General features: G+C 43.5%; 1 long non-coding RNA gene across 1 annotated transcript in view; it reads left to right on the forward strand.

The window, feature by feature from the left end:
• Window positions 1–1,506: 1,506 nt before the first annotated feature.
• LOC116485459 overlaps window positions 1,507–19,061 on the forward strand; it is a 138,571-nt gene continuing 121,016 nt past the window's right edge. Inside the window, exon 1 of the long non-coding RNA XR_004252873.1 lies at window positions 1,507–1,629. This is a non-coding gene — a long non-coding RNA (uncharacterized LOC116485459). The remainder of the gene's footprint in view (window positions 1,630–19,061) is intronic.

Below are 19,061 nucleotides of genomic sequence, written 5' to 3' on the forward strand. Positions count from 1 at the left end.
GATTTACGGCACAGCCTTGGGAATATCACTTAACCCTTTTTTTTTTTTTTTTTTTTTTTTGGACCCAGTTTCTCCAACTAAAAATAAAGATACCCTGCCGATAAAGTTCTCGGAGGAACCTTTGTCCGAGGATGAAATACAGGTGCAAAACCTTGTTTTCCTGCTCTTGCTACTTTCGCGTGGCTGTGGCTGTCATTAAAATCATCAGAATTTTTGTGAGCAGCACAAGTTTGTGTGCGAGGGGAAGCAGGGCCGAGTGAAAATTATTTTAGTAGCAGCGTCGATCGTCTTCAGCCATGAGAGAATGTTGTAAAAATAAAAATCTAGTAACCACTTACGTGTGCTGGGTTTCCTGGCTTTGTTGTCTCCCTTTTGCACCTTCTTTCTGTCTGCCCCCCCCCTTTTGCCCCCCCCAGCCAAAAAAAAACACAGGGAGCGGGGAGCACATTTTCCAAACCAGACCCCTATTTTAAATAACCTCGGCCTGTTTGCAACCGGGAAAAATGTTTTGTTTGGTTGTTTTTTTTATTTTTTTTTTTTTTTTTTTTTTTTTAACTTGAGAGATTTATTTCCGTCCTCGTAACGCCGTGTACTATATGCATTGCACCTGTTCAGCCATAAGCACGGCGCATTATTATAGCTGTAGGGGCTGGAGCCTCCCGATGCCCGTGGATTTCGGCGTGCGTGCGTTTGGGGGTGCTGGGGCCAGCAGCCCCCTTTCTCTACTCACAGCCACTTCAGCGGAGCCTTCACCCCCCCGCACTTCTCCCCTATTGTTTGGGCCCCCCTTATTGTGTGGGGCCGGCTGTTTCCCCCATCCCAAGCCCCCATCCCTGGCAGAGCTGCCTTTACACCATCCCTTCCCGGTGTTTAGCGGGGCAAGGCAGCAGTGGGGGAAAACGCTGGGGGGTCCCCGCTCTCCGGGGGTCCCCTCTCCGGGAGTCCTCCCTTTGGGAGTCCTCCTTTTGGGGTCCTCCCTTTGGGGGTCCTCCTTTTGGGGGTCCTCTCTCTGGGGGTCCTCTCTCTGGGGGTCCCTTCTCCAGGTGTCCCATCCCTAGGGGTCCTCTCTCCGGGGATCCCCTCACCTCTTCGGGTCCGCACACCTCTGGGGATCCCCTCACCTCTGGGGGTCCCTTCTTCTCCGGGGGGTCCCCTCTTCTCCGGGGGATCCCCTCACCTCTTGGGGGTGTCCCCTCACCTCTGGGGGCTCCCCTCAGGCTGTCCCCACTCCGGGGGCGTGTAGCATCCCCCCCCTCCATCCCTCCATCCCTCGCTCCATCCATCCCGGTCCCCCCCGTCGGTGCCGGCCGGGGCGCGACCTGTTGCGGAGCGGCGGGGAAGGAGGGGAGGCAGCCCGGGCGGAGGGAGGGAGGGAGGGCTTTGTCTCGGCTCCCCCCTTTGCCTCCCCTGCCTCCTCCGCCGCCGCCGCCCGCTCCCTCGCTCTCGCTCTCCCTCTCCCGTCGCCGCGGCGCGGTGCGGAAGGTAGGTTGCAGCGCGTGTGGTGTACACACACCGCCCCGAGCAGGAAAATGGACCCCTTAGGGAGGCAGGCAGGCGGTAGCCGCGCACGCTGCGCGCTCCCGGGGAGGCAGCGGCTATGAGGAGGCGAGCGGAGGACGGGGGAACAAGGTAGGCCGGCCAACTTTGGGAAGGAAGCGAGCTTTTTGGCTTTTTTGCCTTTTTTTTTTTTTTTTTTTTTTTTGGGGGGGGGTACACACACACGCACGCACACACGCACGACACCAAGCCTCCGCTCCCCCACGAACCCGGCCAGCCAGCCTACCCCCCCCCCCCTCCCTCCCTCCCTCTCTCACCCCTCCACCACCCCGGGTTTTAATTTGGAGGTGTAAGTTTGGCAGCACTAGCCGCTCGCTGCAAATTGGGAACATCTACAGAAGGCCTTACCCTCTCTAAATATATATATATTCCCCCCCCCACCCCCCCCCCCCATGGACTTATTGCAGGGTGTGCCCCCTTATGATTCACTTTAATCACTTTTTTTTTTTTTTCTTCTTCCTCCCCCCCCCCCCGCAATCGCGAAGGAAACAAATACGTTTGTTTTCCAACACTAGTTCCAAGTAAATCAATATCTTTCACTCTTGTAAAACAGCCCTCTCCGCCTGTTTGCGGGTCCCTCTGCCTTTTTCTTTTTCTGTTTATGCAGTTCCATCTGTCCGTCCATATATCATGCCCTCCTTATTTACTGCTAAACGGGCTTTTATTACTATTTGCCGACGACTCCCGGCTGTAATGCCGGGGCTAACGGTGACTCTCGTCCTTTGTTTTGTGCCTATCTATACGCTATAAGTTTAAAGTCCATGCCTAACCATACATCCAATAATAACAGCAGAAAAGAGAAAGCAGGTTCCACTCCTTCCGACGGGATTTTTAGCCGGAGATCTCGTTGTTTGTCTGTTTTGGTGCGGGGGCGGAGGGGGTTAATTTGGGTTATCGTACGTGCACTTTATATTATTATTTTTTTTTTCCCTCTTGGGTATTTTTAACATCTATTTTTTCATTATTAGTATTTTTCCAGTTTCCTTTCCCGGGGAGAAAGGAGACGTATAGTGCAACTTTCTTGTGTTGCTGATCGAACGTCACGTTCTGGAGGCATCACTGGGTTAATAAGAATTCAAACTTTCTAAGAGGGAGTTCGTATCCTTGGCTGCCCCCCACCCTCCCACTTTCTGCATGGTTATGCTCGCGTTTCCGTCTGTATTGGCGGGGAAGGGGGGGGGGGAGGGAAGGGAATAGATATTTTTTACAGTGGTGGCAAATTATGAAATCTATCGAGCCATTTTGTCCTGAAATAGTAACTATTTATTTACCATTTTCCCTTCCACAAACACGCTGCTTATTTGTAATTTCCAACATCGAAGCTCTTCTCCGAATTAATCTTTTCTTTTCCTTTTTTTTTTTTTTCTTCCTTTTACTTTTTTTATTTTTCCTGGGGAGGGATTGGCGATGCGTTTCGTAGCCCATCTAGCATTGTCGAGTTTTTTGGAGCCCAGATTTATCGTGGGTTCTAAAGGCTGCTTAAATCGATCCATTTCAAAAGGTCTTTTTATCTGAGCTCCTGTCATTTCTGTTGGAGAGTAAAACTGTTACTCTGCTGGTAACAAAACAAAACACACACACACAAAAAAAAAAAAGCGAAAAGAAAAGAGACAGTCAGTGGAAGTGAGTTACATAAAATGTTCTGGAGAATCCTAAGTAATTATAGAAAATGGACGCTGATCAGTGGAGATCTCTCAGCAATAACAATCACCTTTTTTAATAGAAGGTTATTTATTTAATAGCAAGGGACGGACTTCTTAAAAAAATGCATTAGGCCTTCCTCTCAGCACAAAGAAGTCCATAATGCTTTATTCCTAACCCACCTGGGACTGCCTGGTAGATTCTCCCAAACCTTCAGATCCTTTGAAATGTTTTAATAAAATTCATTATGTTACAGCCAGCGAGAACTTTTGCTGCCAACAGGTTCGGCTTTTTTTTTTTTTTTTCCTGTTGTTTTGCTTTTTTTTTTCTTAGCTGTCCTTTAACTTGCAGCTCCCCGGTTTCAACCGAAGTGCCTCCTCGCTGAACAAACTAAGTTAATTGAAATCCAAAGCAGCAGATCTATTCACTGGCACGACAACTGCAGAAACTACTTGCTCCATTTTATTAGAAGCTTTATTCCAGAAACCGAGTGAAACTTTTCAAGGTTTTACAGAGCGCTGTGCCAAGAATTGGTGGCTCATCTCTTAGCTAGGGAATGACATTCATTGCTTTTTTCTCGCTTTTTTCTTTTCTCTCTCTCTCTCTTTTTTTTTTTCCCCCTTCCTTCTTTTTACTCAGGCTTCTAAGCCAGCATTTTGCCGGTAGGCTCGAGCAGTGCTCAGGGCTCCAAATGACCTGTTCCTGCAGCAAGGTGCTGCCTCTCCTCCTCTAGCTTCCACCTCCAGCTCTGACACTCAGACCTGGGCCCGGAGGGGATGCACAAGTCCCGCCAGGCGCGCGGGGGCCCTGACGGTGGACGAAGCTCCCGGTGCCCGGACTGGTGCTGAGCCCACAGCAGGATTGCAGCAGCAGCCCCCCTGGAGGGGTGTGCATGCTGTCGGGCACCTGGCGCTCTGTCCCGAGCCAGGGCAGGTCCGTGTCCTTCAGCAGCCCGGCTTTCCTCCGGCAGGGAGGCTGGCAGACCCGTCCTTGGGAGTCCCGCGCGCACGCTGTGCCTAAGCCCAGCCTCACCTTTAGGTTTGAGGAAAACTTTAAAAATGACTGTGGTGTATCTCTTCCTTTCGTGAAGACCCCAGGGAAGAAAAATGTGAGCATAGAAAGGAGAGTCGGAGTGGGAGAAACATTTTTCGTGACGCAGTAAGGTCTCTTTTTAATCGTGAAAACTTTCCCATCAGAGGCATTTCAATTTCTTTGAAACCTAAGTATATTCTATAAAATAATAATAAAAAAATTAATAAGTCTTAGCCCTTCCTGACTGCACAAAGTGCTTTTGCAATCTGGATATGACAGCAAAGGGTGAAGTATGCCTAAGTAAACTTAAATCCAGTGCATGATGCTGTGGGTGGAACCCAGCGAGCCAAAAGCCCCTCGGCCAGGGGGCGCAGCGGAGTTTGAAGGGGCACCAGGTGCCCAGTCTGCTTCGGGGTCTGGGGGCTCAGATGCCCCCAACCCACTCGGTGGTCCAGAGCGGAGCTCCCCGGTGTCGTCTGGGTCTCAGCACACTTTATTTTAGTGCTGGAGCAGACAGTTATCTAACACACCCACACGAGGAAGTGCTCCGGAGCAGTTATTTCATGCTTTGCCATGCCCTGTAGCTAGAGTAATTTTGGACTGAATGGCGTGTGCATGTGCCTCTTCCACTCCTGCGAGACGAAAAGCAACGCAGTTGGGTTTTGTGTGCGTGTGGTTTTTGGTTTGGGTGGTTGTTGTTGTTGTTTTTTTTAAACGGGACCAAAAATGGGGTATAAGACAATCAAATCCAAATACCAAACAAATACCACGCCAGATTAATTTTAATAGTAGAGGATTTTGCTCTTCTCTTACAGGAGGAAAAAATACCAATCTTGTTTATTTTGATAAAGACAGTTGTAGCAATTTCCTGAGTTGGATATATCATTATTATAAATATTACTCACAGTTTTCCTATTTTCACGTTTTCTTCATAGGCCCAGCTTATTCATAAGGGAGAACAGCTGCAGAAAATCTCAAAAAAAAAATAAAATAAAGTATTATTATTTATATAAAACTTTGATGTAAATAGGGAACAGTGTCCCCTGCTAGAGAATTCTGTGGGATGGCTTACAAATCCCATACAAGAGAGATTACAGTCTTAGATAAATTGTTATTTAAATCATTTCAAGAAAACCCTGTTCATTTTTGCAGGCCATATGAGGTTTTAAGCAGAACGATTTGAATAGGAGTTCTGTTTAGAAATTGATGGCATGCTGTGGCCTTATAGATTTTAGTTGGTTTCACTCCTGTCTCATTTTATAGGACTGTTTTACAGTGTGGTCTGTATGGTAAAGAGCTCCTACTGAAAGAGATTTGTAAATGTTAATGGAGAATTAAATACTGAAATTTAACTTCAAGTTACTTTTTTTTTTTTTTTTTTAAAAAGCAAAACTTTTAGAAAACTCGAGCCCCTTATATATGCTTTAAAGATTTTTTTTTTAATGAAACAATGTACTGGAAATAGTTGTTTTTAAACAATAACTTGTTCCCTCTGTAAGGTCGGCAGTTCAAACCGTGCTACAGAGAGAAAAGGATGGCAAATCAAAGTGAAACTGACTTCATTGATTGCGTTAGTTTGGCCCAAGAAGATTCAGAAAGTAAACAAACCATATCAACTGGGAAAAATAAATTGGATTTTTAATAATCTATCCGTTCCAATGATCCTAGTTTCTCGTGGTAAAAGAGTAGTGTTTAACTGTGCTCCAAACTCGGAGGGGCTGTTGTAATACCTACACAGCTTTAACTTCAGCAGATTTTTACTGATTTATCCACATTTCAGTGAGGAGTGAATAAAGGCAAAGGCTTTTGTCCGGGATGGTTTTGGCTTTGACAGCGTCACCTATATTCCTGGTTATTATTTATCTCAAAAGTTAATATTTAGTTCTAGCAGCACTGATCCAATCCTCTTTTAATAGGAAACTGGCATTGCTGGATGTTTACCGCCTATGCACTTGACGTTTTCATGCTTTTTTTTTTTTTTCTTTTTGCTCAGTCCTTCAGTTTCTTCGTGTCCCACGGAGGCATTTTGCCTGCCTGGCTTTGGTGGACGTTGGGTTTGGGAAGGGGTCTCGTAAAAGCACTCCCCCTGGGGCAGGTAGGTTGTTTGTAGGGAGGCAAGCCCCATGCCACTGCCAGAGGGCCGCTGCGCACCCCAAAGGTGTGTGAGGAGGGCCCAAGTTCTTCTGCCTCACACACAGCAGCCCCTACATCTCGAAACAGTTAAAATACAGCAGTGGGAAACGGGGCCAGTCAGATAGAGCCGTCTGTAGGAACAAATATGCTGTTAGCCTGATGGGTTAGCCTGATGTTAGCCTTGGGGTTTGGCTTGGGTGAGGTGGGCGCCTAGGGTGCCAGCCTGAGGCCTGCGGGGCAGATGCTCACCGTAGGGAAAAGAGAGCCGCTGACGGAGCTGGCGCTAGGTGGCACCACGGGAAGAAAGGCCATGGTCTGTGCAAGCACAAAGACCGAAAGATTGTGGTGCCAAAGAGGGGTCTCTCCCCACCACACATATCCTACCCGCCAGGCCCGGGGTTAGCGCCACGGCCTGTGCTGCCCTTGCTCTGCTGCTCCTCAACACCTCGTATTAAAAAAGGTGTTGTAGAAGAAGCCAGTGCCACTGAATTCAGGCACTGGCAGCATCTTCAGGACTTTATTCATCAGTGCCCTGTCTCATACATGTATACCTTTCCTTGTGCTTTGGTGAAGTAAGCAAACACAGACCCCTAGCTAACATTTTCTGTCTGCTTTGTACAAGTATAAATGACACTACAAAAGGCAAACTAATGCCAGTATGTTCTTCCTCAATATTTGAGCTAGTATCAAATCAGTGATCACATAAATTTGGATTATCAGGAGTTGATAACTGTGGTGAAGGGGCAAGGAAACCCGACTGGGTAGTGCATGTCCCCCTCTGCAGAGCAGCTTTGGGACATCTTTTGCAGGTCAGTAGTGCTGCCATTCTGTAAGCTACGTCTGGAGATGACCTCTTAATGTTATGCTGCCGTAGTAGATTTATCTTGGGATTGTGGTAGAGCTAAAAATGCAGGCAAGTGTGGTGTGCCAGTTGATCCTGGGGTAAACACAGTGTGGAAATTACTGACTTTTTTTTTTTTTTTCCCCACTATAAGACGGGCTTTTTAATACCTTGCTTCTAAAACCATCAGCAGCTGAAAGTATGATCCGCCCCTTGTGGCTATTGACGTAGGACTGGGAAAGTTACCTTACGGACTTCAGAGTTGTCCTTTCAGCTGACTGAAAGTTAATTATTGATTTCTCTTCCCTCCCTAGGGATCCGTATGCCATTCTTTCTGGCTTGAAAGTTAGCGGTCCCAGTGCAGGAGTTTGGGAGTAGTGGTTTTGTGGCAGCACAAGATTTCAGGGGCAGGTGGTCGGGAACAGGTAAGGTGGAGGCTGATATGTGGGAGAGGGAAGAAAGACACCTAGGTAAAAGCCTCTGTCCGCTAACGTGTTATGCGGGGTGGATGTGGAGCCTGTTATTCTCTGTGGCTTTGGCTCCTCAACCCCTAGCAATCTGATAGCTGTGTGAGTCATTGGCGTTAGTGACAGGGAGGAATGCTGACAATAAAAATAAAAACAAACAAACAGAAAGCCCCCCAAACTCATTGTTTAGGCACAAACACATGCGAAACCATGTTTAATTGCTAATGTGCTCCCTCTGCTGGTTCTCTAAAACTAACAAATGCTATTCCCAGGAGACCGGGCCACACCCGCTGGGACAGTGCCTTACAAAAAATTGCATTTAAATGAATGGCTCTGAGCTGTGTTGCAATGAGCAGCATTAACAGGACAAGAAGCCTTCTTACAAAGTATGCTAAAGCCTTGTATACCAGGCACAACTGCTAAGTAAGGTCAAGAAATGCCCGTTCCACTAATTTAGCCTTTTTTTTTGCTTTGTTTCCAGTCTTACTTATATTCGATAGGCATTCATTTTTCTATCATTTCCCAAAGTTTGCATTTTCCATTTTGCTGCTGCTGCTTTTAGGATTCTTCCCATCTGAAGGAGTTTTAGAAACGTTCTCGTTGGTGCTTTTAGCTTCAGTTAGAGTGCACGTAGGATCTGAAGAAGCCCTAGTGTAGCTAAGGCTTTGGCTGCCTCCAATTCTTTCTGTCCCTGTCAGTTAAATCTGCTTGTCAGCTTTATACTGCTGTGCCCACTTCATCCTGTCCTTTGGCTCGAATAGCTGCTGTTTTTTCGGGATGCTCTTGAACATTCTTCCTCGTTGTGATGCATCTGTATTTCTTTTCCAAACATAGGCGGGATTGTTTAATATGTTCCCTACACAGCGCATTTCCCCAGTAGATCTGCTTTTAAAATCCAGCCTTTTGTACTTTCGTACTATGGAAAATGTCAAAGTTCTGGATAAGTCTGAGTGTTGGATTAAAAAATGAAGAAAGCTTTATTAACTCTCTTAGAATATTTGGAATGTGCGGAAGATTTCTGACATGGTAATTATACAATGAAAGATTGTCCTGTATTTCCCATATTTTCCACCTTGTGGACTGTCACAATAAAGCGCCTCATCTTGCAGCCATCCACAGATCAGTGGGAAGTGGGAATCGGCTCTGCAGAGCTGTTGCAGGACTGGGCTCAAGTTTTCAGTGTAGAGTAGTGAAAAGTTTCCTTTCTGCAAGTCTCATGCTTCTCATCTAGGTGACTGCTTATTAAATCTTTACCCAGTAGGGACAATAAACCAAACAGCCTGGTGGGTAGCTAATTGGCTGGAGTGACTCAAGCCACATATAAATCTCATTTGTACTCAGTACATTGACTCTCTCTGGCCTCATTGCTCTCCCCAGTATTCGTTCATTTTGAGACAGCTGGAATATAATACAAAGAAAATAATCCCTGGTTCTTCTTTCTCAACATGTCTCCTAGGATGCTCGTAGGATGATTCTCCATTATTTCCCTTTCGTAGGCCCAGCGGTTTAGGAACCCCTCCTCCTGAAACACAACATAGGGAATTGGCCCTCGTGCGGGCAGCCACAGCAGAGACATCAGGAAAGCAGAGCAGCGCCAAGACCAGATCACCCTCCTGTCACCAAGTCCCCTGACATGAGGAATCGTAGCAGGGGTTGGTACGGAGATGGCTTGCCCTCCTGCTGTACCTGCTTTGGGGATAAATAGAGAATGCAGCGCCTGGGGCTACCAATCTGGCACCTTTTGCTAGCGCTAAACTAATAAAATAGTTAGGACCAATGCAAGTTTTCAGTGAAGGCCCAGCCTCTGCTGACTCATGGGTGAACCATTTGAAGTCCAAGCAGTGTTTTGTAATTTCCAGCATTTCATAAAAATACTGCTTACATTTTCCTCTCCAAGCCATGGCCAAGTTTTGAAAGCTTCAAAACTTGCTCTGATTGAATAGAAGAAGAATGTTTTTAAGGTACTGATGTTTCCTAAATGAGTTGATTCTTTCTGAGCTATATCAACTTCAAACCATTTATCCACTAAGTCAGTCAAGCTCAGCCTGAAACATTTCACTGCTGTGAAAGCAGCTGCTCCTGAATGAGGTTAAAAGCCAGTTGTACTCTTGCAGTACATTTGGCTGTTTTGTACTTTGTGCTGGGCAAGAGAAAGCTCAGTCTTCTTCCCTGGTGCAAGGCATTTCTGAATTCTGGAATTTACCTTTTTTTTTTTTTTCTTTTTTTTCCCTGCAAATCTCCGAGTCCCTTTTTACAGGAGACAGGATCCCATTCAGAGCTTTTCATGATGCCTCTTAGATACTTTTTTTTAACCTCTGTACAAAGTTCTTAAATATTTTAGTCAGCTTAAAGCCATGCTGTGGTCTCAGAAGTTGTAGTGAGATTGAAGTATAGTAGCTAGAGTGACGTATGCAAGTACATAGGTACCAGAAAGGATAACTCACTGATTTTGGAAGCAGGAGCCTTAGTTTTTTTCTAGTTTCTTGTGTAATTTTCAACAAGTCACTACATTTCTCAGTGTCTCAGTTGCTCGTCTTCAAGATAGGGCAAATGAGGTTTATCAGTTCCTGAGAGCAGTTGGGAGAGCATTAGCCATAGCTATATTAGCTAATTTTATTGCTGTAAGAGTCTTTCTCTCCCATTTTTTTTTTTTTGCCTTATTACCCTGAAAGTGCATTGCCATCTCTTTCTTTACTCTACTGGGTTTGCTTTAGCAAAAAGGAGATGAGATAGGAACAACTTTTCTGGAGTTTCCTGGTTAAGGCTGGTTGTTCACGAGCATGGTTTAGTTGTCTGTAGGCTGTTTTAAAGAGTTATTAAAATCTGGTTGAGTAATGTTACTATGGAACATTGGCTTCGATGTGGGAGAAGGATACAAATGGAGCATTTAGGAGGGAGGTTTGGGAAGAATGTGAGCAGCTAGAAGAAATAAAAGCTGAGACGCAGGCAGGGGGCAGAGCTGTTCAAAGAAAATGAGGACAAAAAGTCTGAACTTCATGCAAAAAGAGGGGCTAACTTGGTCCCACTGGCAGGAGAGGGAGAAAATTGTAGCAGCAGGACTTGGTTCGAATAGGGCCAGAGTGAGGTGGGATGAGGCCACAGCCCTTCCCTTTTCCCTTGTGAGCAGCGAGCTGGAATAATCATCATACAATAATCATCAGAGGACTGTGCTCATGGGATAAGAAGTTCCACGTCAAGTTTCTGAATGTCTGTGTATCTGCTAAAAAGTTTGTAGGTCGTGTTTTGCCCTAAGTTACATTTATATAAAAGTGTCGTAATTCCATGAAATTTAAAAGAATCAACATTGAACTGAGAGCTGAATTTAGCTTTGTATTTCTAGCCTAGTGGCTGCAGCTGGCGTACATCTGAAGCAGTAAAGATGATACATGGTACTCCACAAGTGATTTGTGACCAGGAGACAGTTTTCTCTAGGACAGTGCTGCTGAATTTGACCTCATTTTTGCTGTGTTAGATACTGTTTCCCTTGTGGCAGCGTGCATAGGTGTATTAATAAGATTCCTACCAGATCTCTCCTTGAAATCTGAGCTTTGGAGGTTTGATGAAAAGGCTTGCTTTCAGGAGGTGTTGGTGATTATTCTCATCATATCCAGGCAAAGCCTGCAAAGAATTTAACATCCAATAGATGCTTTTTTTCCTTTTTTTTTCTTCCTTTTTTTTTTTTTTTTTTTTTGGTTGATCTTCTGCAAAGCCTTAATCCTGAGACCTTGCCGTGATTTTTTTTGTTTTGTTTTGTTTTGTTTTGCTTTGTTCTCATTACCCACAAAAGAGAAGTGCCCGTTCTAAGTCTCTGCTAGGCTTTTTAGATAAAGGAGTGACACAAGTACTTCAAAACAGAGCGCAGTTATCAGCTGAGTTCAGCCGGAGAAGGGAACGCTCACAAAAGATTCCAGGACAGTTTAGCCAGAGATAGCTGCTGATACGAATAAATAGCACTTCGCCTTTCTGAAAAAAACTTACTTAAATATCTTGTTGAGTTTAATGAAAATAGTCAGTTTTGCTTAACTCCAGTAGCTGAATCAACATTATGATTTCCATTTTTTAAATCAGGAACAATCGAGGCACAGAGAGAAAGAGGAAGTGATGCCTTTCTTTCTTCCTTCCTCAGTGTATTGTACAAGCAGATGGGACCTGGAAAAGTCAAGACCATGTTCCATGGACAACGGAAGCTTAAATGGTTCCTGGCCATATTAAAAACTGTTAAAGCTTTTTTCTTTTTCTTTTTCTTTTTTTTTTTTTTTTTTTTTTTTCCCATTACAATCTTATTCTACTTTCAGAGCGATATAAAAAGACCCTACTATAGGTAGACCCTACCATAGCTCAAAATTGAGGCCAAATACATCTAACATGTCCACTTCTCAACAAAGTCTTATTTTTAATAGCAGATTTTTTAAAAATCCTTTTTAAAATTTTGCTTGCTTATTTTATTATTATTATTTATAATTGCTCTCTTAACCCAGTTAATGTAACTTCACAGGCTGGTAAGCAACAAGTAACTTTTTTTTTCCAATTGGCTTTCCCACAGCTGGGTATCTCCCAGTGAGGTCCAGCCTTAGATTTGAGTCCATTGTGTCCAAGAAAGACAAGTTCAAAACCTGGACCAGTCTCTTGCCTCTTTTTGTACAATAATAATCATAGGGGAAGATTACACTTGGCTGAAATAAACAGTGGTGTTGCTTGCTTCTTGAAACAGTCATCAAAAGAAGCCTGAAGCTCAGTATCCCACACGAATATAAAAGTACCTACAAGTGGTTACGTTGTTCTGGGCTTCTTGTGTGTGCAACTGCTTGTCTGCGTAGCTGCTCAGTGGGAGTTGCAATATGTAGAGGAGAAAATAGCCCCTAAGGGTTCTTTGGACACATATTTAAAGAGGATTGTTACTTGTCTGTTTAAACTGTCAGTGGAAACAAACATATGCAAGTAATAATGGGAGCCTGCGAGTACTGGATTTGGGCAGAGCACAGATGTATTACTGCTGAGGCATCTGTCAGAAAATGAACAGTAGGAGGAACTGAGCTATTTGTACGTTCAGCTTGAAAGCTGTGCAGTGAGTAGGTGCATTTAACTTTTTTGTTACTCGGGAATGAGATTCAAATCTCAATTCCTGAAAACTTGCAAGCAAGTTTTGGTTTCGTGCTACTTTCTGATACGTTCCCACTTCCCAAAAGCCAGTTTTAATGTCTGTTGATGCTTAGAAGACCAGATTGGAAGGAGAACAACAGAAAGTTTTATTAGCCAGCACAATTAATACTTTCTCCTTTGAGAGCCAAATTCGTCTAGTTTAGTATGTTTACAAAAGAAAAGGCTGGAATGCACAGTAAGGTTTTTTTCTTTATCAGAGACATATGGACTCACCATCGCTGGATATATTTGTGAGACACAATAACAAAGAACACTCCTCAGGCGTGTCTCACATTTCAGGACTCGAAGGGCAAAGTGGATGAACATCCCTTCTAGGAAACGGGTGAACCGTCTTTTTCATATGCAACCTCCAATTTCAGTAATCCTCAAGAAGCTTGTAAAAGCCAGGATGGAGTCAGTAAAATCTCATCTTATTAACCTCCAGAAGGACACAAAGAGCTTTGGATCTCAAGGCTGGTCTGGATGCCAAGTGCACCTCTTAAGTGCTCTCATATTGTCTCAGCCTGCTGTAACTTTTGGTAGACACAGTACAATAAGGTTCATACCGGAGATGAAGGGACCAGGTTTGCAGGGAGAACTCCCACCCAAGAGAGGCAGATCAAGCTGCTTTGTACAGGAAAGCCAATAAATGCCTTGTTTGTTCACTGTTTGTTTTCTCTCACTGGAGATCTTTCCCTGTTATCCTTTCATTTATGCATAATGACCCGTTTCACAGACTGAATGGTCGCTGAGATTTGTTTGCCTCTGCTGGTAAGCACTGGTCCTACGAGAGATGTTCCTCAAGACAGTTGCATTTGAATACTCCTACTTTTTAGAACGCTTACATCCTGTTTACATGCTAAACGTGGGAAATTCTGCAGGTTACACACTTGCTTCTGCATGCTATTGTGGTAATAAAAACTGGCAACTTTTTTTTTCTTTTTTTTTTTTTTTTCTTGTTAAGCATTTCCACTGTTATACATTTGCTTACAGAAATGAGCTTCTGCTTTTTGTTTTTTTAATTTGCAGAGGTACAACTTTTGCTGCATGTAATTAAGGCACGCGGAGTCTTCCGAACTCCAAAGGAGCGCTTTACGTAGCACTCCATTTTTCCTTCAGGGTGCAGTGAACCATATATATCTACATGGGGTTTGGGGGAAAGCAGGATTAGAGAGTCAACAGCTATGTAAGCATTCATTCAGCAAGCCCTGTGGATACGTATTTCTTAACCTTTTTATTTTTTTTCTCCTTTCTTTTATTTGAACTCATCTTTTTGTGGCCCTTCCTCCTGTTATAGTAGGATTAACCAATGTGTTTAGGGAGAAGTTCTCCTTGGCCCTATTGTTTTCCAGAGTTTCAAACATGCCAAGAGCAAGGTGAGAGCATCAATGGGGAGGCTGAAGAAAGCCTAGTGGGGAATTTCTCTTGGCTGTCTGGGAAGCCTGGATTCGTAAGCTGAATTTCTAACTGAACCAGCATCAGCCAGAATGGGTGAGACACCTTGCCTACTCAGAGTTGTTCTCCAAGTACTTCTGTGGAGACACACCAGGAAAGATGCAATTCTACATGATTCAAGAGGAATTTTAAAGGCCCGTGCTCTATTTCTTAGGAAATAAGCTGGCAACAGTCCACTTTGCCATATGCCTAAAACTGTAAGACTTCAAATCTTTTTTGCTCATTGCTTCGTTTACAGAGCTTTTGCTCTTCTCTGTCTTCACTCTCAACATCTGTGTATTTAACAAAAGCAGCACAGTAAGCCGAGCAAATGCAGGGGTGTTCAATTTGCTTGCTTATTTTCTGCCTGAGCAGGTCATGTACCTGCTCCTTGTGGCAGAAGGGGCCATACGCCGTGGCTCCTTCTCTGCCACATGACCCGATTTGCTCTGCACACACCAAGTTTACCCTTATGTGTGATACAGGTGTAACGTCCATGCTCAGGAGCTCCAAAGCTTCCTGGAATCATTGGGTTTACTTTGAATGCACCAGAACTAACTAATTTGGTTGGCTGAGGTGCATCTGATGTGTCCCACAGTTGTTTGACTGCATCCCTGGTAGTGCTGTGCTTGTGAGGGAGCGCATCCTCCTGGATGAGCATCATTAGGAGTAGGTCATGAGCAAGATGAATGGTGTGTAAACACAACAAAGGTCAAGCTTCCTGAGTACAATCCTCAAAAACTATTATTATTATTATTATTATTATTATTATTATTATTATTATTATTATTATTATTATGGTTCAGGTACTGTTTATAATGGCCTTAGGTAGGGTACGTGTAAAAAGAGAAGATGTGGAAAATGTAACTAAAAGCACTTTTTGGATCTGCTGCAGACCATCTCACGGATCTGGGTACTTCAGTTTCACCTCTCTGCTCCTCCATTCCCTAGCTCTAAAATGGAGTGAGTAACTTCTTCATGCCTTCAAGCTTAACGAGCATTTTGCCGAGTGCTCAGAAAGCTTTGGGTGAAAAAGGCTTGGGATAAGACAGCGATTGTTGCCACATTTACCTTCTCTTGATCCAGGAGGAGTGAGCAGAAAATCCAAACACTTGTGTCACCACGAGAAATGAAAACGTGCTCATTTCAGAAATTTTCCCAGTAAGGTAGCGTTTCATGCCATCTGGAAATTTCTCCGCAGACCTGTCTTGTGAAGCTTTAATCCTTTCCCCCTGTATAGTGTTCTGCCTGATCACGTCATCAGGGGAAGAATACAGAAGTGAAACAAAGGAGGGAAGTGCTAAAAGGCAAATTTGGGCTACTTCTGAACCTCGTGTTCAGCCAATGCCAGTGGAAGTTTTAATTCCAGCCCCGGGTTGCAGTTAGCTTTCTGGGTAGCGGAGGATGAGCAGAGGTGGGTATCTGGGCAGGGAGGAAAACGTCGTGGAGAAGAAGCGAGCGTCCGCTGGCGTCGTGCAAATGACTGAAGGAGTTGTAGTAGAGAGGGTAATCCCCGGGCAATGGAGAAACGTCGCTGTGACACGACGAGCGATGCCGATGTGTTGTTTGTATCATAACTCCTGGCAGAACGAAGTGTTCAGGAGGGCAGGATTTAGGAGCAGGGGAGAGGTGAAGCTGAGCTGGAGCGGGAACAAAGGGTGGGAAAGCAGGGGAAGGTGCGGTTCTCCAGCAGCAACTGCTGGGGTGCCTGTGTTTATTCTGGAGTTTGTGGTGGAGCTGAATATCATCAGTGGCAGCGCCGTGTGTAGTGTTCTCGGTATAAATAGAATCCATAAATAGTTTTGTAGAGAGTCAGGATTTTATTTTGCTTGCGAAGTTGGACCTATTGTGACTCTCATTTCTTTCTGCCATTGCTTTCCTTACCTTATTGGTGGGCTAAAGTTTATATTGCTTAGCCCCAAATCACATATATTAATACGCTTTCATCTCTTTTCTCTGTTGCTTTGTTTATCTGTCTCCGTCTATCTCTCTGTGCGCCTGCTGCTTGTCTGCCTGCCAGTTTTTTCTTTGTCTCTATCACTTCATCATTGAACCCATCTGTGTAGAAAATGGGATATTTGGCTGTCTTGTATTTTTTTATTATTTTTTTTTTAATTATTTTTGTCATTTTGTTCCCTCAGACTTACGAGGATAAAACTCGCACTCCTGGGGGTGCCAGGCATTTCAGCTCTTGCATTTAGGAGGAGCCGTGATGCTTTTTGCGTCTGTTTGTCTGTCCATCTGTCTGCTGGTCTATAATAAGCTGTGCAGCGAGACAGCAGCTTACTATCTGTGTGTGTGAAATTAGCTAATTGGTGTTAGCAGCAATATTTTCACATGTTTTATAAGCAAAGTGCAGCAAGGTATATAAATGTAGATATGATCCAGAGACACACACACATACACACACACGCGCGCGCACGCAAGCCTGTCGCTGCTCATGCATAGACGCTCAGAAGTAATTAATGTTAATAAGATTTTAATGTGCTTGTGAGATCATAATGAGGAGAAATGAATGCTGTGATTAGAAAAAGGTAACTGTGTGTGTGTTTTGGCTTAGAACACGATTTCCCCTCTTTTTTTTATAAATCACAATTTCAGAACTTGTTTGTGATTGCATCAATCGGTTTTTATTTTCAAATTAGAGGTCTGTTTAGCCATTTGAATGATTAGCCAAATAAATGGGTAAAACCCTGATCATAAGGAACGGTGCAGATTTTTATTTTTTTTTCCCTCTTAGAAAGCAATGTGACAGCGCTGGGCACCCTCATCCTTCTAGCATTACATTTTTTTGATGCTGCTTTTAAAGCCTCATCAGAAGCTGCTCTCAGAGACAGTGCTCATTTTTTACAAATAGAGATGTTTATCTATAGGTGTCTGCAATGCATAATCAACCACTGAAACTATTGTGCCAAGGCACATTCCCGTTCATCAGTAATGATGAATCCTCAGAGTCCAGATGATCACATGATACCTTGATAATATTTTGAAATAATTAGTTTAAGAAAGCCAACCGTATACATTTATTTTTTTTTTTATTATTTTTAATCAGTCGGCATACAAATAAGGGAGAGAGGAAAGTGTTTGCAGGAAATATTTTACAAGCTAAGATGTTCTTTCATCCCGGATACTGTGTAGTCACCAGACCCCAGGCTGGCTAGCATCCAGATGGACACTAGGGGTCCTTCCCTCCAGCAAATCAGGGAAAGTATTGTCCAGAGGGCTTTGCTTTCATTTGCATATTTATTATTGTTTTTATTTTGAGTAATAAAAAATACAAAAATATTAAAAAGTTCTTGCCTGATAGTTTGGGCATTGAGATATTTTTTTTTAATTGATATTGAGAGATTATATATTCTGTTTTAAAACCATCTACAATTTAAAAAGCATGTTAAAAAAGTCCACACTCCTCACTGCATGCTACCCACTTCTTTATTTTGGTGGTGCCTGGCTTGGCTGGTGTTTAGAGATATTAGATCTGTGTTTGAATTCATGGAATATGATTCATTTCCAGAAGCTGCTGAGGTACCACAACAGTGTTTGTGATGAGAAATGGTGGAACGTGGTGGTATGATTGCAGTTTCCAAATCGTGATGAACAAAAACCAGCGTCAGGAGATACGACTTTGACATGACTTGAAGTCTCCGAAGAAGATGATCTGACAGTTCATTTATAATGAATGAATTTATTTTGGGGAAAGGAAGCATCAGGCAGTTTGTGTATTTGTTTATTCCTCTACACACTCCGTGCAGCCAGCTGCTATACAGTAGGGCCTCTAACTCTAGTTCGTCATTCAGATAGCTCAATCAAGGAACGTAATACAGGAACTTTAATTTTCTAAGGTACCTTGGGATATATCATCTGCATATGTGTGCGCTTAAGTGTGTCTGTGCGAGTGCACTCAAAGCATCTCTGAAACCTGAACTTCCTTGCATTAAGGCCGTAATGAAGTATTACCCAACTGCTGCCAGTGTCCAGGTAATTTTTAATGAGCCTGGATGAAACACGGAAGCCTTTACTTCACCTAAGTGCTTATATAGTTTGAGAAGTGCTTTAAATTTTGACTTAAATAAAATGATCTTCTAAGCTAGAGCTGTAAGGAAGCAACTCATTTGCTCTAAAAATCGTAGCTCCTTTCCATAGGTGATTTTATTAACGTCTTTTGAAAAATATAGGACTCTATGATTCTAACGTTAATCCCAGTTTAGGATTAGCATTGAATTGAATTAATATTGAATTAATGGAATATGATTCATTTCCAGAACATGCAGAGGTACTACAACAGTGATTGCAATGAGAATTGGTAGAACATAGAGATATGGCTGCAATTACCAAATCCTGGTAAGCAAAAACCAGTGTCAGTAGATACAGCTTTGACATAATTTGAAGTTTCTAAAGAAGATGATCTGACAGTTCAAATCCCACTTTCAGATTAGTGTCCTCTTGCAATTTTTTCGTTGCTTGTTTCTGCTTGTTTCCTTTATATTAACATACCAGTTCCCAAAACTGGCTTCCACAAAGTTAAAGAGTGAGAGTAGGAATGATAAACTCCAATACCAATAAATTTTAAGCTCGGAGCAGGAAGCAGCTAAGCTAAGGACTTCCTCTAGTTTTTCTGTGTCCTAGATGGAAAAAGAAATCTTAATGCTCTAAATATAGGAGTTGTAGTAGCTGAGCTGCCTTCAGCTATAGACTGAAAACTCCTTAAGAGAAACTCAGGAAGAGCTGAGGCAAATTGGCTAAATGCATGAAGTCAGTACACAAAAATGACTTGCGTGGAATCTTTAGGGGACTGCTTTAATTCAGGAGTAAATTAG

The sequence above is a fragment of the Aythya fuligula genome, chromosome 1, assembly GCF_009819795.1.
Source record: "Aythya fuligula isolate bAytFul2 chromosome 1, bAytFul2.pri, whole genome shotgun sequence".
Taxonomy (NCBI): domain Eukaryota; kingdom Metazoa; phylum Chordata; class Aves; order Anseriformes; family Anatidae; genus Aythya; species Aythya fuligula.